This window comes from Lepisosteus oculatus, chromosome 14, assembly GCF_040954835.1.
Source record: "Lepisosteus oculatus isolate fLepOcu1 chromosome 14, fLepOcu1.hap2, whole genome shotgun sequence".
In the NCBI taxonomy this organism is placed as follows: Eukaryota; Metazoa; Chordata; class Actinopteri; order Semionotiformes; family Lepisosteidae; genus Lepisosteus; species Lepisosteus oculatus.
Window position 1 is genome coordinate 13,885,346 of NC_090709.1, and position 19,652 is coordinate 13,904,997.

General features: G+C 41.2%; 1 protein-coding gene and 8 non-coding genes across 8 annotated transcripts; all 9 read left to right on the forward strand.

Moving 5' to 3' along the window:
* The window catches only part of LOC138242764 (zinc finger protein 271-like), a 1,399,044-nt gene that overhangs the window by 1,265,354 nt on the left and 114,038 nt on the right, over positions 1-19,652 (forward strand).
* On the forward strand, positions 491-562 carry trnaw-cca (transfer RNA tryptophan (anticodon CCA)). Its single transcript has one exon. It is a non-coding gene; the product is annotated as a tRNA-Trp (tRNA).
* On the forward strand, positions 2,151-2,224 carry trnan-guu (transfer RNA asparagine (anticodon GUU)). Its single transcript has one exon. It is a non-coding gene; the product is annotated as a tRNA-Asn (tRNA).
* trnaw-cca (transfer RNA tryptophan (anticodon CCA)) lies at positions 3,662-3,733 on the forward strand. The gene has a single exon. It is a non-coding gene; the product is annotated as a tRNA-Trp (tRNA).
* Positions 5,322-5,395, forward strand: trnan-guu (transfer RNA asparagine (anticodon GUU)). The gene has a single exon. It is a non-coding gene; the product is annotated as a tRNA-Asn (tRNA).
* Positions 6,836-6,907, forward strand: trnaw-cca (transfer RNA tryptophan (anticodon CCA)). The gene has a single exon. It is a non-coding gene; the product is annotated as a tRNA-Trp (tRNA).
* Positions 8,496-8,569, forward strand: trnan-guu (transfer RNA asparagine (anticodon GUU)). Its single transcript has one exon. It is a non-coding gene; the product is annotated as a tRNA-Asn (tRNA).
* trnaw-cca (transfer RNA tryptophan (anticodon CCA)) lies at positions 10,010-10,081 on the forward strand. Its single transcript has one exon. It is a non-coding gene; the product is annotated as a tRNA-Trp (tRNA).
* On the forward strand, positions 11,697-11,770 carry trnan-guu (transfer RNA asparagine (anticodon GUU)). The gene has a single exon. It is a non-coding gene; the product is annotated as a tRNA-Asn (tRNA).

A 19,652-nucleotide genomic window follows, 5' to 3' on the forward strand; every position in this document is an offset into this window, starting at 1 on the left:
TAGGCAAGTATTAAAACAAAACCATAACTTCTTGACTTCCAATCTCTTTCCTGGTTCAGGCCATGTAAAATGACATATTCAGTGGACTCATGCCGAGGTTGTGAGTTTAAGCCTCACCTGGAGCAGCCTGGTTTTCTGTCTTGACAGGTAAACAGTGTTTTGTGTTATTTGCTAAATGGAGAGAGGATTCTGTGTTAATTGTGCTCCTCCTGGGAGAGGTCAAGATGAGAAGTTCACCAGGCTGTTGGTAAATATCCTGTCCAGGAATATCGGGGCTGTAGGGGGTCAGATCTATAGATGTAGTAAACACATTAGTGGAGACGGTGTGTCTGCTCTCCGTGAGAGAGCCGGGCGGGAAGAATAATCTGTGGTCTGGGAAGAAGAGACCCTCGTTGGAAGAGCGGCGCTCCTCACAGGAGAGAATGAAAACAATCTTTTTCAGGGACGCTGATTTTTCTCTTTGGGTGAATTAAAAGCACTTGTGGCAAGTGACCTTGTGGCGCAACGGTAGCGCGTCTGACTCCAGATCAGAAGGTTGCGTGTTCAAATCACGTCGAGGTCAGCTGATGTGTTTGCAGGTGCTGCTGGTGCCGAACCCGGAATTTACACCATGCAGTTGGGTTTTAGCTGTACACCACCTAGGTAATCCGAATGAAGTTACAGAACACCCGGTCAGGATCTTATGCAGCATTTCATCTTGAACACGACAAGAGAAAAGGCACACTGGACATCCGCGAAACATCACATCCGACTTTAGAGACAGTGACATCAGAGAATGGAAGTTTCAAACCGCTTTTCTGTTACAGGTTCAAGCAAACCTGAAAGTTAGGGAGTGTTTGGTCACTTTTGTATGAAAAAGTGTCTGAAGCCTGTAATTATAATTTGCCCTTCTTTTAATTGTGGTTGAAATCCACTCCCATGTACCAAGACCTTACAGTATATTCATGTTTACTTAAATGACTAACTATTGGACTATTGGACATTAGTTGGTGTTTTTTTTTTGTAACGATTTGCTATTTCATGCAGGAAAGAAAGGAACCCAGACCCAACGTTTGCTTTCAGGTGGGGTTCATTTACATAACAGACATCTATTTCTGAGGAGCCTGATTTGAATCACACAACCCCGGTAGAAGTCGAATCGACAATCTTATAAACTGAAATCAGACGCGTTATCCATTAAACCACTAGCCCGTCACGTAAATTAATTGCACCATGGTGAGTTCAGTGCCGCTACTAGTAATACCCCACCCCCATCTTAAATTTCTAAGTGAGAAACGTGTTTTCTACATTTTTTTTTTAGTTTTAAAAAATCATCACTTTTAAGCAGACAAAGCCTTTATGTGTCGCTCTGAATTTCTAATTGATTTAGAATTCCAAGACAAAAGCGTTTCGTTCCACAGCGGCGTGAAATGATCACGTCTTTCACTCTACTTCTCTCTAGTAGTAAAGCAGATCTTGCTTGGTGAGCATTTGCTCCGGTAAATTAGGTCACTTTTCATGTTAACTCACTTCTTCTAAACACAACATTTCCCGGTGCATGTTTTCTCCATGAAAAAAAGACATGTGCATGTGCATGTTTTCCCTTACATGTTTTCCCTTACATGATTTCTCGTTTTGTTTCATCAAAGTGTACAGAAAGAAGAAAGAAAGGAAAAGTGTCGTTAATGAACTCTGTCCCCCTTGGGAGATGTCAAGCGCATTGGACATGAAAAGTGCCCAATAAAAGCCATTTCTCTTCATTTCTCTTACGGTCAGGGCTCCTGTTCCGTGTAAACGCAGATGGCTCAGAGCGGTGTGTCCAAGCGGCTATAAAAGAGGAGAATTCTGCCGGCACCGTAGCTGAGTCGGTTTAAGTACCTGTCTCGTTAACTGGAGATCTGGGCTCCACATCCCAGCTGTGCCTTTCTTCCTGTCTTTTTGTGCAGAAACTACCATCTTGGACAACCGCATAGGGCTTGATTTAGTTTAAAGCATGAATGCATTTCCTTTCTGCAACAACTTGTTTTTCAAGAAATTCATACAGCTTGTGAAAAATGAAATGTAATTCTTGGCTCTCAGAGCAGTAGGAATATTGCCGACTGGCAAGAAAATGCAAGCAATGTTTATTTTTTGACCGGAAAGGTGCGAATGGAGAAAAGCCTCACTCATCAGTCTCTGTGGCGCAATCGGCGAGCGCGTTCGGCTGTTAACTGAAAGGTTGGTGGTTCAAGCCCACCCAGGGGCGATCTTCTTATTGTCAATGTAAACACTGTCTCCGCTGAAGCCAAAACCTTAACCCTCTTTATATTTGCAGAAAATGCGAGTCTTTTGCCCGTGTCCAACAACAACACTTGAGACCGGGGAAGTCCAATAGTGATCAACACCGCAACTCCCCAGAAATCCATATTCACCCTTGGAAAAGTATCTTTGAATGGCTGGCGGGAGATATCATTTATACTCCTGTTGCGTCCTCTGCTAAAAGAGTTTAGAAATACAACGCAGATTTGTTTGAGAATTTGACAAGCACTGTTACAGTACGTTAGCACTGTGAAGTTGGATGTTGATATTTTGATATATTTACCTTAATTTTAACATAAATGTAAACATACATGCTGTACAATCTATGCTGTACAATCAAACACAGGTATATTTTGAGTCTCATGCTGATCGTCCTGTGGATCCAAAAGAAAATGTTAAAGCTGATACATTTTCGATTGGAATTTGCATCTAGCTACAACGTCCCTGGATAAGAGATTTTATTAGGTGCGTGCAATCGGTATCTTTTACTTTATGTATGGTAGTGGAAATAGTTTTAAAAATGTTTTCTAAAGAAGATTGTATTGCCAGGACCTGCCTTTAGCGCTCAGTAGCGATGACGCTGTTGATATAGATGGAGAAGAAATGTAAGATGAATTGATGATCTAAGCTAAAATAGCCCTAACACGCCTCCTGTAACAGTGTTTGTATTCATAGCAAGTAATATATTTTTTCAAACCCGAACGTTGCTTTTGCATTAAGTGTTATGTAACCATTAGCGGTTTCGGTAGCTTCTGAAGACCGCACTTTTCCAAACTGAAGCCTATAAGAACATTATTCAAGACACACCATGGCCCAGAATCGTGCATCGGGACAAAGATTAACATCCATTGAAAGTACTCCCAAATAAAAGATTTGACCGAAAAATTAAAAGAGTAGGCAAGTATTAAAACAAAACCATAACTTCTTGACTTCCAATCTCTTTCCTGGTTCAGGCCATGTAAAATGACATATTCAGTGGACTCATGCCGAGGTTGTGAGTTTAAGCCTCACCTGGAGCAGCCTGGTTTTCTGTCTTGACAGGTAAACAGTGTTTTGTGTTATTTGCTAAATGGAGAGAGGATTCTGTGTTAATTGTGCTCCTCCTGGGAGAGGTCAAGATGAGAAGTTCACCAGGCTGTTGGTAAATATCCTGTCCAGGAATATCGGGGCTGTAGGGGGTCAGATCTATAGATGTAGTAAACACATTAGTGGAGACGGTGTGTCTGCTCTCCGTGAGAGAGCCGGGCGGGAAGAATAATCTGTGGTCTGGGAAGAAGAGACCCTCGTTGGAAGAGCGGCGCTCCTCACAGGAGAGAATGAAAACAATCTTTTTCAGGGACGCTGATTTTTCTCTTTGGGTGAATTAAAAGCACTTGTGGCAAGTGACCTTGTGGCGCAACGGTAGCGCGTCTGACTCCAGATCAGAAGGTTGCGTGTTCAAATCACGTCGAGGTCAGCTGATGTGTTTGCAGGTGCTGCTGGTGCCGAACCCGGAATTTACACCATGCAGTCGGGTTTTAGCTGTACACCACCTAGGTAATCCGAATGAAGTTACAGAACACCCCGTCAGGATCTTATGCAGCATTTCATCTTGAACACGACAAGAGAAAAGGCACACTGGACATCCGCGAAACATCACATCCGACTTTAGAGACAGTGACATCAGAGAATGGAAGTTTCAAACCGCTTTTCTGTTACAGGTTCAAGCAAACCTGAAAGTTAGGGAGTGTTTGGTCACTTTTGTATGAAAAAGTGTCTGAAGCCTGTAATTATAATTTGCCCTTCTTTTAATTGTGGTTGAAATCCACTCCCATGTACCAAGACCTTACAGTATATTCATGTTTACTTAAATGACTAACTATTGGACTATTGGACATTAGTTGGTGTTTTTTTTTTGTAACGATTTGCTATTTCATGCAGGAAAGAAAGGAACCCAGACCCAACGTTTGCTTTCAGGTGGGGTTCATTTACATAACAGACATCTATTTCTGAGGAGCCTGATTTGAATCACACAACCCCGGTAGAAGTCGAATCGACAATCTTATAAACTGAAATCAGACGCGTTATCCATTAAACCACTAGCCCGTCACGTAAATTAATTGCACCATGGTGAGTTCAGTGCCGCTACTAGTAATACCCCACCCCCATCTTAAATTTCTAAGTGAGAAACGTGTTTTCTACATTTTTTTTTTAGTTTTAAAAAATCATCACTTTTAAGCAGACAAAGCCTTTATGTGTCGCTCTGAATTTCTAATTGATTTAGAATTCCAAGACAAAAGCGTTTCGTTCCACAGCGGCGTGAAATGATCACGTCTTTCACTCTACTTCTCTCTAGTAGTAAAGCAGATCTTGCTTGGTGAGCATTTGCTCCGGTAAATTAGGTCACTTTTCATGTTAACTCACTTCTTCTAAACACAACATTTCCCGGTGCATGTTTTCTCCATGAAAAAAAGACATGTGCATGTGCATGTTTTCCCTTACATGTTTTCCCTTACATGATTTCTCGTTTTGTTTCATCAAAGTGTACAGAAAGAAGAAAGAAAGGAAAAGTGTCGTTAATGAACTCTGTCCCCCTTGGGAGATGTCAAGCGCATTGGACATGAAAAGTGCCCAATAAAAGCCATTTCTCTTCATTTCTCTTACGGTCAGGGCTCCTGTTCCGTGTAAACGCAGATGGCTCAGAGCGGTGTGTCCAAGCGGCTATAAAAGAGGAGAATTCTGCCGGCACCGTAGCTGAGTCGGTTTAAGTACCTGTCTCGTTAACTGGAGATCTGGGCTCCACATCCCAGCTGTGCCTTTCTTCCTGTCTTTTTGTGCAGAAACTACCATCTTGGACAACCGCATAGGGCTTGATTTAGTTTAAAGCATGAATGCATTTCCTTTCTGCAACAACTTGTTTTTCAAGAAATTCATACAGCTTGTGAAAAATGAAATGTAATTCTTGGCTCTCAGAGCAGTAGGAATATTGCCGACTGGCAAGAAAATGCAAGCAATGTTTATTTTTTGACCGGAAAGGTGCGAATGGAGAAAAGCCTCACTCATCAGTCTCTGTGGCGCAATCGGCGAGCGCGTTCGGCTGTTAACTGAAAGGTTGGTGGTTCAAGCCCACCCAGGGGCGATCTTCTTATTATTGTCAATGTAAACACTGTCTCCGCTGAAGCCAAAACCTTAACCCTCTTTATATTTGCAGAAAATGCGAGTCTTTTGCCCGTGTCCAACAACAACACTTGAGACCGGGGAAGTCCAATAGTGATCAACACCGCAACTCCCCAGAAATCCATATTCACCCTTGGAAAAGTATCTTTGAATGGCTGGCGGGAGATATCATTTATACTCCTGTTGCGTCCTCTGCTAAAAGAGTTTAGAAATACAACGCAGATTTGTTTGAGAATTTGACAAGCACTGTTACAGTACGTTAGCACTGTGAAGTTGGATGTTGATATTTTGATATATTTACCTTAATTTTAACATAAATGTAAACATACATGCTGTACAATCTATGCTGTACAATCAAACACAGGTATATTTTGAGTCTCATGCTGATCGTCCTGTGGATCCAAAAGAAAATGTTAAAGCTGATACATTTTCGATTGGAATTTGCATCTAGCTACAACGTCCCTGGATAAGAGATTTTATTAGGTGCGTGCAATCGGTATCTTTTACTTTATGTATGGTAGTGGAAATAGTTTTAAAAATGTTTTCTAAAGAAGATTGTATTGCCAGGACCTGCCTTTAGCGCTCAGTAGCGATGACGCTGTTGATATAGATGGAGAAGAAATGTAAGATGAATTGATGATCTAAGCTAAAATAGCCCTAACACGCCTCCTGTAACAGTGTTTGTATTCATAGCAAGTAATATATTTTTTCAAACCCGAACGTTGCTTTTGCATTAAGTGTTATGTAACCATTAGCGGTTTCGGTAGCTTCTGAAGACCGCACTTTTCCAAACTGAAGCCTATAAGAACATTATTCAAGACACACCATGGCCCAGAATCGTGCATCGGGACAAAGATTAACATCCATTGAAAGTACTCCCAAATAAAAGATTTGACCGAAAAATTAAAAGAGTAGGCAAGTATTAAAACAAAACCATAACTTCTTGACTTCCAATCTCTTTCCTGGTTCAGGCCATGTAAAATGACATATTCAGTGGACTCATGCCGAGGTTGTGAGTTTAAGCCTCACCTGGAGCAGCCTGGTTTTCTGTCTTGACAGGTAAACAGTGTTTTGTGTTATTTGCTAAATGGAGAGAGGATTCTGTGTTAATTGTGCTCCTCCTGGGAGAGGTCAAGATGAGAAGTTCACCAGGCTGTTGGTAAATATCCTGTCCAGGAATATCGGGGCTGTAGGGGGTCAGATCTATAGATGTAGTAAACACATTAGTGGAGACGGTGTGTCTGCTCTCCGTGAGAGAGCCGGGCGGGAAGAATAATCTGTGGTCTGGGAAGAAGAGACCCTCGTTGGAAGAGCGGCGCTCCTCACAGGAGAGAATGAAAACAATCTTTTTCAGGGACGCTGATTTTTCTCTTTGGGTGAATTAAAAGCACTTGTGGCAAGTGACCTTGTGGCGCAACGGTAGCGCGTCTGACTCCAGATCAGAAGGTTGCGTGTTCAAATCACGTCGAGGTCAGCTGATGTGTTTGCAGGTGCTGCTGGTGCCGAACCCGGAATTTACACCATGCAGTCGGGTTTTAGCTGTACACCACCTAGGTAATCCGAATGAAGTTACAGAACACCCCGTCAGGATCTTATGCAGCATTTCATCTTGAACACGACAAGAGAAAAGGCACACTGGACATCCGCGAAACATCACATCCGACTTTAGAGACAGTGACATCAGAGAATGGAAGTTTCAAACCGCTTTTCTGTTACAGGTTCAAGCAAACCTGAAAGTTAGGGAGTGTTTGGTCACTTTTGTATGAAAAAGTGTCTGAAGCCTGTAATTATAATTTGCCCTTCTTTTAATTGTGGTTGAAATCCACTCCCATGTACCAAGACCTTACAGTATATTCATGTTTACTTAAATGACTAACTATTGGACTATTGGACATTAGTTGGTGTTTTTTTTTTGTAACGATTTGCTATTTCATGCAGGAAAGAAAGGAACCCAGACCCAACGTTTGCTTTCAGGTGGGGTTCATTTACATAACAGACATCTATTTCTGAGGAGCCTGATTTGAATCACACAACCCCGGTAGAAGTCGAATCGACAATCTTATAAACTGAAATCAGACGCGTTATCCATTAAACCACTAGCCCGTCACGTAAATTAATTGCACCATGGTGAGTTCAGTGCCGCTACTAGTAATACCCCACCCCCATCTTAAATTTCTAAGTGAGAAACGTGTTTTCTACATTTTTTTTTTAGTTTTAAAAAATCATCACTTTTAAGCAGACAAAGCCTTTATGTGTCGCTCTGAATTTCTAATTGATTTAGAATTCCAAGACAAAAGCGTTTCGTTCCACAGCGGCGTGAAATGATCACGTCTTTCACTCTACTTCTCTCTAGTAGTAAAGCAGATCTTGCTTGGTGAGCATTTGCTCCGGTAAATTAGGTCACTTTTCATGTTAACTCACTTCTTCTAAACACAACATTTCCCGGTGCATGTTTTCTCCATGAAAAAAAGACATGTGCATGTGCATGTTTTCCCTTACATGTTTTCCCTTACATGATTTCTCGTTTTGTTTCATCAAAGTGTACAGAAAGAAGAAAGAAAGGAAAAGTGTCGTTAATGAACTCTGTCCCCCTTGGGAGATGTCAAGCGCATTGGACATGAAAAGTGCCCAATAAAAGCCATTTCTCTTCATTTCTCTTACGGTCAGGGCTCCTGTTCCGTGTAAACGCAGATGGCTCAGAGCGGTGTGTCCAAGCGGCTATAAAAGAGGAGAATTCTGCCGGCACCGTAGCTGAGTCGGTTTAAGTACCTGTCTCGTTAACTGGAGATCTGGGCTCCACATCCCAGCTGTGCCTTTCTTCCTGTCTTTTTGTGCAGAAACTACCATCTTGGACAACCGCATAGGGCTTGATTTAGTTTAAAGCATGAATGCATTTCCTTTCTGCAACAACTTGTTTTTCAAGAAATTCATACAGCTTGTGAAAAATGAAATGTAATTCTTGGCTCTCAGAGCAGTAGGAATATTGCCGACTGGCAAGAAAATGCAAGCAATGTTTATTTTTTGACCGGAAAGGTGCGAATGGAGAAAAGCCTCACTCATCAGTCTCTGTGGCGCAATCGGCGAGCGCGTTCGGCTGTTAACTGAAAGGTTGGTGGTTCAAGCCCACCCAGGGGCGATCTTCTTATTATTGTCAATGTAAACACTGTCTCCGCTGAAGCCAAAACCTTAACCCTCTTTATATTTGCAGAAAATGCGAGTCTTTTGCCCGTGTCCAACAACAACACTTGAGACCGGGGAAGTCCAATAGTGATCAACACCGCAACTCCCCAGAAATCCATATTCACCCTTGGAAAAGTATCTTTGAATGGCTGGCGGGAGATATCATTTATACTCCTGTTGCGTCCTCTGCTAAAAGAGTTTAGAAATACAACGCAGATTTGTTTGAGAATTTGACAAGCACTGTTACAGTACGTTAGCACTGTGAAGTTGGATGTTGATATTTTGATATATTTACCTTAATTTTAACATAAATGTAAACATACATGCTGTACAATCTATGCTGTACAATCAAACACAGGTATATTTTGAGTCTCATGCTGATCGTCCTGTGGATCCAAAAGAAAATGTTAAAGCTGATACATTTTCGATTGGAATTTGCATCTAGCTACAACGTCCCTGGATAAGAGATTTTATTAGGTGCGTGCAATCGGTATCTTTTACTTTATGTATGGTAGTGGAAATAGTTTTAAAAATGTTTTCTAAAGAAGATTGTATTGCCAGGACCTGCCTTTAGCGCTCAGTAGCGATGACGCTGTTGATATAGATGGAGAAGAAATGTAAGATGAATTGATGATCTAAGCTAAAATAGCCCTAACACGCCTCCTGTAACAGTGTTTGTATTCATAGCAAGTAATATATTTTTTCAAACCCGAACGTTGCTTTTGCATTAAGTGTTATGTAACCATTAGCGGTTTCGGTAGCTTCTGAAGACCGCACTTTTCCAAACTGAAGCCTATAAGAACATTATTCAAGACACACCATGGCCCAGAATCGTGCATCGGGACAAAGATTAACATCCATTGAAAGTACTCCCAAATAAAAGATTTGACCGAAAAATTAAAAGAGTAGGCAAGTATTAAAACAAAACCATAACTTCTTGACTTCCAATCTCTTTCCTGGTTCAGGCCATGTAAAATGACATATTCAGTGGACTCATGCCGAGGTTGTGAGTTTAAGCCTCACCTGGAGCAGCCTGGTTTTCTGTCTTGACAGGTAAACAGTGTTTTGTGTTATTTGCTAAATGGAGAGAGGATTCTGTGTTAATTGTGCTCCTCCTGGGAGAGGTCAAGATGAGAAGTTCACCAGGCTGTTGGTAAATATCCTGTCCAGGAATATCGGGGCTGTAGGGGGTCAGATCTATAGATGTAGTAAACACATTAGTGGAGACGGTGTGTCTGCTCTCCGTGAGAGAGCCGGGCGGGAAGAATAATCTGTGGTCTGGGAAGAAGAGACCCTCGTTGGAAGAGCGGCGCTCCTCACAGGAGAGAATGAAAACAATCTTTTTCAGGGACGCTGATTTTTCTCTTTGGGTGAATTAAAAGCACTTGTGGCAAGTGACCTTGTGGCGCAACGGTAGCGCGTCTGACTCCAGATCAGAAGGTTGCGTGTTCAAATCACGTCGAGGTCAGCTGATGTGTTTGCAGGTGCTGCTGGTGCCGAACCCGGAATTTACACCATGCAGTCGGGTTTTAGCTGTACACCACCTAGGTAATCCGAATGAAGTTACAGAACACCCGGTCAGGATCTTATGCAGCATTTCATCTTGAACACGACAAGAGAAAAGGCACACTGGACATCCGCGAAACATCACATCCGACTTTAGAGACAGTGACATCAGAGAATGGAAGTTTCAAACCGCTTTTCTGTTACAGGTTCAAGCAAACCTGAAAGTTAGGGAGTGTTTGGTCACTTTTGTATGAAAAAGTGTCTGAAGCCTGTAATTATAATTTGCCCTTCTTTTAATTGTGGTTGAAATCCACTCCCATGTACCAAGACCTTACAGTATATTCATGTTTACTTAAATGACTAACTATTGGACTATTGGACATTAGTTGGTGTTTTTTTTTTGTAACGATTTGCTATTTCATGCAGGAAAGAAAGGAACCCAGACCCAACGTTTGCTTTCAGGTGGGGTTCATTTACATAACAGACATCTATTTCTGAGGAGCCTGATTTGAATCACACAACCCCGGTAGAAGTCGAATCGACAATCTTATAAACCGAAATCAGACGCGTTATCCATTAAACCACTAGCCCGTCACGTAAATTAATTGCACCATGGTGAGTTCAGTGCCGCTACTAGTAATACCCCACCCCCATCTTAAATTTCTAAGTGAGAAACGTGTTTTCTACATTTTTTTTTTAGTTTTAAAAAATCATCACTTTTAAGCAGACAAAGCCTTTATGTGTCGCTCTGAATTTCTAATTGATTTAGAATTCCAAGACAAAAGCGTTTCGTTCCACAGCGGCGTGAAATGATCACGTCTTTCACTCTACTTCTCTCTAGTAGTAAAGCAGATCTTGCTTGGTGAGCATTTGCTCCGGTAAATTAGGTCACTTTTCATGTTAACTCACTTCTTCTAAACACAACATTTCCCGGTGCATGTTTTCTCCATGAAAAAAAGACATGTGCATGTGCATGTTTTCCCTTACATGACTTCTCGTTTTGTTTCATCAAAGTGTACAGAAAGAAGAAAGAAAGGAAAAGTGTCGTTAATGAACTCTGTCCCCCTTGGGAGATGTCAAGCGCATTGGACATGAAAAGTGCCCAATAAAAGCCATTTCTCTTCATTTCTCTTACGGTCAGGGCTCCTGTTCCGTGTAAAGGAGGCAGCTTGCTTAGCCGGCAGACTCAGGGCTTCGTGAACGCAAATGGCTCAGAGCGGTGTGTCCAAGCGGCTATAAAAGAAGAGAATTCTGACGGCACCGTAGCTGAGTCGGTTTAAGTACCTGTCTCGTTAACTGGAGATCCGGGCTCCACATCCCAGCTGTGCCTTTCTTCCTGTCTTTTTGTGCAGAAACTACCATCTTGGACAACCGCATAGGGCTTGATTTAGTTTAAAGCATGAATGCATTTCCTTTCTGCAACAACTTGTTTTTCAAGAAATTCATACAGCTTGTGAAAAATGAAATTGAATTCTTGGCTATCAGAGCAGAAGGAATATTGCCGACTGGCAAGAAAATGCAAGCAATGTTTATTTTTTGACCGGAAAGGTGCGAATGGAGAAAAGCCTCACTCATCAGTCTCTGTGGCGCAATCGGCGAGCGCGTTCGGTTGTTAACTGAAAGGTTGGTGGTTCAACCCCACCCAGGGACGGTAATCTCATTATTGTCAATGTAAACACTGCCTCCGCTAAAGCTGAAACCTTAACCCTCTTTATATTTGCCGAAAATGCGAGTCTTTTGCCCGTGTCCAACAACAACACTTGAGACCGGGTAAGTACAGTAGTGATCAACACCGCAACTCCCTAGACAACCATATTCACCCATGGAAAAGTATCTTTGAAGGGCTGGCGGGAGATATCATCTATACTCCTGTTGCGTCCTCTGTTAAAATCGTTTAGAAATACAACGCGGATTTGTTTGAGAATTTGAAAAGCATTGTTATGTTAGCACTGTGAAGTTGGATGTTGATATTTTGAGATATTTACCTTCATTTTAACATAAATATAAACATAAATGCTGTACAATCTATGCTGTACAATCAAACACAGGTATATTTTGAGTCTCGTGCTGATCGTCCTGTGGATCCAAAAGAAAATTTTAAAGCTGATACATTTTCGGTTGTAATTTGCATCTAGCTACAACGTCCCTGGAAAAGAGATTTTATTAGTTGCGTGCAATCGGTATCTTTTACTTTACGTATGGTAGTGGCAATAGTTTGAAAAATGTTTTCTAAAGAAGATTGTATTGCCAGGACCTGCCTTTAGCGCTCAGTAGCGATGACGCTGTTGATATAGATGGAGAAGAAATGTAAGTCTATTAAACTCTTAGCTAGACTGGGATCCTCCACTTGCAGGTTAGTGTTTTTTAGGATGAAGAGCAGGAATCTGATGATATTAATGATATAATCTGCAATGGTCTGGTGAGACAGCCCAGTCATCTTCAACTGGGAAACAAATGTCTGCATTTTGGGAATGTCCTTCAGAAAACTTAAGGAAACTTCCGATGGATCCATAAAAAACAGGAACCTGGAGACATTTTCAACCTGAAAAACATATATAGAGAAAGTCATTATTTTTATGACCAACATCCATGGTATGTGAAGTTTAAGCCGAGTAAAACCCATGTACCAAATACCTACCTCCTTGGAGCAGTTTACCATTCCCAGGCCCTGGATAAGGTATTGTTTAAAGCCAGCCAGGAGAGGAGAATCAAGAGTGTTTTCTGTAAAGTCCAGCCAGGGCAACTCTTTTTTCGGAGAGCTTTTAGATTACCTTTAACTGACACCCTGTAGATATAAGACACATGGACAATTACATGTATTATAAGTGTTTCCGTTTTCTTAGTTGGCTTCTGGGAGAAAATAGCTTTAACTGTGGCCCCATGTGACTATGTATATCTACCAATTCACTGACATCCCAATTAAGGCTACATTTTTTCTTGCCTCTGTGAAACAAAATCAATTTTTATACATACAACGTGCAAATAAAAAATAAAGCACTAGAAACCCTATTGAGCAGAGAGTCTTACTGTTCCCCATCTTCCCCTTCCTCCTCCGCTTCTGCTTCAGTTTCTGGAGCAGCCTCTGGCATCTCTTCCTCCTGGACAGCGGCCTCTTGCTCAGGGCCACTGGAATACAGGTAGATGCTTTTACATAATATGTTGTAACAATGATTTCAAAAAGAAACTACAGAAGCCTTACAAATTAAAAATATCTCACCTTACCAATGTGTCTTCAGGCTTCCCATGTACAAAAAGGCCCAAGGACTCTAGCAGTCTTACAACCGCTATCCTGTTTGCCTCACCAGACACGATCTCTATTCTGTTGTAATCCACGATGACCCCGTTCTTCAGGTGATTCATCATGTCCTTCCTCGCCTGTTGAGAGGCCATCGTGATCTCCTCTGCCAAGGTGTGCTTCATACACGCCCTCTTCAAGTGAGCAGGAAGCTGATCAAAAGTATTCAGGCACATCTTGCACACCAGGGGAATCCTCGCGGGTTTCCTTTTAAAATAAATAATATAATTTGTGTATAGAAACAAGCTAAGACTGATTTCTTAAATTATCCTTAATTTTCTCTCTCATAGTTTGAGCATAATGATTTTATTGTATTGCTCATTGCTCCAAAATAAATAATGGTTTCATAAAAAAGTGAACATTCTCATCTATATTCATTTGCAGTTACACTATTGCAATTAATCTGTATCCATTCTGCATTCATATCTACAAGAAAGAGCTCTCAATTAATTAAATGCCCCATTGAACTGGCCCTGATTATACAATGCAAGGAGAAGTCTTCTAAGCCAATACTTGTCACCAGAAAGAGGCTGTATTTCAATTATACAATATACAAAACAATACCATTTAACACAAAGATATATTCCACACCTCAGCATGCACATGATGAGATTCTTGATATTAGATTAGTAAAAACAATATCAATGCACCGAGAGACGCTTAAGAATAAAGATGCATCTGCCTGACTGCATATTAGTTTTAAAAGGTGTCATGGAAATATAACTATCAAGGAAGCCACAAGAGAGAGTTCTCACCTGAGTAAGGTCTTTATTTCAATATTGCAATATTGGGAGCCCTGCTGCCACTTCGCCAAGTGCAACCAGAGACTCAATTTGTTACAAGCAGTACAGGGTTTTTATAAGACGTTGCGCTGTAAAAAAGTTCAGCACTTGGTCCCTTCTAAAACTTCCCCTTTCTCTAAGAGAAAACAGATTACATCATAGAGCGAGAGAAGAAAAACTAGATTTGTTATTCAAAGCTTATCAGTTACTTTCAGCTAATTCTAATGACCCAGACAGCATATATTGTTTTGGTACATTGTCTTCTAAACTAACCTAAACAGTGTACTTTGTTGACTAACTGTTTTCTAAAATTCTGCACGTACTGTAGCATAGCAGTTATATCCTTGAAATATTATCTAAAAGCACCAATATATTTTTTTTGCAAAGCTCTCTACATTTTTAAGAATCAATTAACTCATTAGATTTCCACTACAATTCCCTCCTTTTTATTCTTGAAAATGATTAAAAGTTAGATTCTTCATATGGACTCCCAGGAGGCTCCCATACTTCAGATTCTTCCGTTTTTATCAGAACATACTGATGCGCAAACATGTTAATTACCATATTTCAAAGCACTGGAATAATATATTTTGTACAGCAACACAAAAACAGAAATACAAGTATCACAGCTACTATAATCGGTGTTAGTAATTTAAAGAAAAACATTCCCCCTGGCCCAAACAGTGATTCTAACCAGGAGAGAAATGGGTGAGGCTGTAGAATGAGGCATTAAAGCACATACATAACAAGATGCATTAAATTTCTTTAACTTTACAGTATGATTTATAAATTTGTACCACAAATTACTCATATCCCCCTCATTATCAGTTTCATTCAGCCAGTTTGTATACAAAGAGGCTTCGCGTTTAGATTCTTCCTCTTTCTGGGCTTCTGGGTGACAGGCTTCCACATAAAAAGGAAAAAGGCTGTGCACATCAGTCCCAAGCATGTGATCCCCATCTATCCCTGTGGAGACATCACTCCTGCTCTTTGCTCAGTTCGTTTGTGACCTTTTTACAGTGGGAAGCATGAATTCAGGGCACCTGGCACGGCCCCCTCCACCTGAGCGAACACCACCTCTTTTTCCTGTCTTTCACCAGAATCCAGTATCCTTATTCACGCATTAGTTCTTACAGCACAGGTAAATCCCTGTGGGCTGGAGCCCAGCATTTTTCTTAGGGGTTTTTTACAAGATTGGTCAACAGCTGGGTAATAACTCTTAGAAAAATCTACACATTGTTCCACTGCCTCAGCTGTGCCGTTTTGCAGAACAATTCTAGCTGAAGTTGTAAAATTTCTCTTTGGTCCGTTCCTGCAAAACATCTTATTATAAACAAACAAACCATAATAATAATGTGCATCTATGGGAATCATTCCCAAGGGTAACTCCCCTTAAAACTATATTGTTCTACCCATCAGGTTCTGCCACTAGATAGGAGAACCTTTCTCTACATTTTTTTTACCTTCATGATCCCTTCAGGGCGTACAATTAGCACAGAAGCAGCAGCTTTAGTCCACATGTTTTTCAAGCAGGATATTAACAGTATGATCATAACGAATAATACCAGACACACAAATATGTATTGAACCAGAGACCCTCTCCAGGTTCCTAGCACAGACTGTAGCCATGCACCAATGCCCCAAATATCTGGATTATAATTGTGATATATATTTTTCTTCATCATAGATGTGCTTTGCTAAGTCATTAATTTGCTAATAATTGTCTAGAATACAAGTACTGTTTAGTCTTTGCTTACCTAAACAGCTGTCTATCACCCTAATAGAGATAGGCCTAAAACTGTGATTAAAGTGAGGAGCATACAGTTATTTCCATTTTAATATATCTGAGTTACACTCAGACTAAAAGCAGGGCTATTTACCCATGCCAATAAACCTAAATAATCACCTCTATCAAAGGGGATTACTCCCATGAGCATCTTTTATAGCAATACAATCCCAACATGAGCTCTGATTATTATTTGTGGCTGACTGATAAAGTATTGATTCCATATCCCCATTTATAAAAGTAAAACTCATTACACTTAACAGGTACACTGTCGCCCCCCCTCAGGAAGCTCAACAAACACAGAAACAGTGACAATATAATAATTAATGTTCACTCAGTCTCTGGTGCAGTGGTTCGGTGTCGGCGCAATGCGTAGATCCAGCGATCTCGTCCTGTCACTCAGATGGCAGAGTTGGTAGTCAGTTGCACTTGATATGGTCCTTCCCAGCAGGGTTGCAACATCTGGCAGGGTATATCTTCCTCACCATACCCACTCGCCAGGTATCAGGTCGCGTCTTCCCTCTACTGGAGGTCTCCAAGTGTCCAGCACCTGTTCACCAGCCCCATGCACCACTTCAATTAACAACCTACAATACTACAATAGAGAATTAGCAAATTCAACAATCCATTAGCCAAATTCATCCCTCCAGGAAGTTTTGTTGATTGGCTTGTGATGATATCAAACAGGCTCTATTACACAGTTCTGTTTGATCCAGCCCGCATTCCAAGGCGTTCCTTCAGTCTGATGTCTAGTCGATCTTTTAGAGTTCTGTTCCTTCATTCCACTGTTCCAGCAGACTGAGGGTGATCTCAGTCCATCTCACCCCGAATAATCCAGCCACAGCCTGTCCCTTGATCATAATACAAGCGGTAGGTCAGTGCCCACCGAGGGCTTATCTCCATCATCAAGTGTTTGGTAGACACAGAGGCAGTGACAGCAACCCACTGGGAAAACAGATTATAAGAGCCAAGGTTTCCCTTTACAAATGTAAATTGTAAACATTTGCTACTGCATGAAAGGTTCTCAGGAGCAGGCCTTTTGAGCTGTAGCACCTGCACCTGAACTGTAGTTGAGTTCCTTTGATAAGCATCACATTGAGATACCACATAAGTGGCTACTGCTTCAAACACGGTCCCCACCCAGGTGTCCGACAGAGTGCATTTGTCGAGCTATAAAGGCCATTAGGCTGTGAGGGCATGCAGAGCGTCCAGTGTGCTGGCAGCACCACACTCTTTTCTAACCATGTCCTTTTCTCTGCTTTAGAGGCCTCAGCCTGAATATCCTGTAGCTGTCCCCTTTTCACCAACAGAGGTCTCACAGGGGTCTCAGACTCCTGTTCTACAAGTACTGCTCACCTGACAGCTACATCTGCAAAGTTGTTCCCTCGAGTTACTGGAAACATTTCTTTATTATGCGATTTACACTTTACCACAGCTACTTCAGTCAGCAGCTGCAAAGCTTCTAACAGTTCAGAGACAAACCCAGCATTCTTAACTGGAGTCCCTGCCATGTTGGGGAAATCCCTATTCCTTCACTGCCATCCAAAATTGTGGCATACACCAAATGTATATATACAGTCTATATAAATTGCTACAATTTTCCATTTAGCATATTTACAAGTTTCAATTAAATCTTTTCATTCGGTCTGCTAGTTCTACACCAGATTATTCACAGTTTATACAGCCAGGCAGGTAGCCTGCACAACACATAAACACGGGCCCTTGGCCACCACATCAAGGGGTCCTGAATAATAATAACCCACCAGACGATGCCTATCTCCATGCCTCCTGCACCAGCACAACAGCTCAACACAACACCATTTCTTTCACTTACACACAGATTACATACAGATGATCCGTCTGAGGGAATCCTGTCCAGGGCCAGTGCCTGCAAGAAAGCTTGTTTCAAAACATCAAAAACGGTTTCTGCTGCAGGGGTCAAGGCAATTTTGTCTTTAAACTGCACTACCCCCCTTAAACCAATACGTCACCAGACAAGCTCGTTCTGAATAGGCATTCATCCTGGCTTTATCATGTAATTGGTTTTATACTCCTTTTTCTTCCTCTCAAGATCCAATACTTGGAGTAGCCCGGCCTTATGGATTCCCTCATTAGGTAAAACAATCACAATATCACATAACTCTTTCGAGGTAGTTTACATAAATGCTATTTCATACAGAAATTCCTTATAAAATGCTGCAGTCTGGGCCTAAAATAGGTCTGGGGTGTCCCCAACCCACATCAGTAGTTGAAACTGTACATCTTTTCCCAAGCAGACTGTGACAGCTTATATTTGCTTTAAACACAACCCTTGCACCCCTTCTCCTGTAGCCTCCTGTTACCCGTTAGAAAACTTTAAATCACATTTTTATGCTGTTTTAGTCTAAAAACAGGACAGCTGTGCTCCTGTGTCCCCCAGTTTCTGGTTACAGTTAAGATTATTTCACTTTTATTTAAATCCTGAGATAAATTTAGGAAGGCTACAGAGGGGTTTACTAGATTAAAACTGTTAGTTCACACACGGCTCTCGTTTCAGCTTCTGACAAGTTCTTTAATTGTGAAATCAAGCGTCTTTCTTACAATTTCTCCAAAAAACACATTTTTTTAGTAACTGCACACCAGCTTATTAGTAGTTTTGTCTTTGAGGTTTTATATCTCGGTATAACATTCAAGTCGCACAATAATTTCGACAAACTGGCGGCTCCCTTTTCTCCTCCTTGGGAGTCTTTTTACCACCCATTTGCAGCGCTCGCACTTCTGCATGCATGCTTCGCGAGTTATTAAATCACATCTGTCTCTGTTTGTAATATCAGGAAAGGATAGTTGCACATTCTTGGCAACATCAGGTTTTAACCCACTCAAGTAAATTTGTTTTATTACTGTGGAAGTATCTTTATTCACTTCCTTTTCATCGGCTAACCCCGAGTATACTATCCATAAAGCTATAAACCTTTCTGTAAAATCTGAAAACATCCTCACTTCCTTCTGCTGACATGCTGTTACTTTTCTCTAATCAGTTTTCGGTGGGAAATGCTCTTTCAAAAATCTCCACACTAATTCCCACCCTTCTCCCAGATTCTCTCTTAAGGCATTCTATTTCTTCTTTTGCTTTTTCTTTTTCTACATATACAACTTCGTTTCGTTCAGCCATTGCTTTTAGCTTTTCCATCAGGGATTTTTCCGTCTTATCTATGATATTCTGTTGAATTCTCAAATATTCCTCTAAATATTTTTATCCAAAGGTTCATACACTTTTCTACATTCCTGTTCAGCCTAAATTCCGTCTGACAGTCAATATTTCTTTTAAGTTTCACTTTGGATTAATCAAACTTTTTTTTCCTTCACACCAAACCATTTTCACGTCTCCCACGCGCCCCGCGGAATCCCCCAGTCGAGACAAACTGACGAACTATCACAATTCGGGAACACGGACCAGGTTCGAAATCCTGGCTTTAAACACACAGTTGAATCGAGTTACCATTTTCGGCTCTTCTGCGAGTACAGTTCTAGTTACTACCTTCAGCCGTACTGCAGTCGTGTACCAGGATGCAACACCTGGATTTTTTCGCACGGGCACGGCGAGATGCTATTCCTTCAGCAATCCCTCCTTTTCTACCCCACCTTCACAAAACAGGCATCTAAAACACATACACCATTAACTCATTTTTCT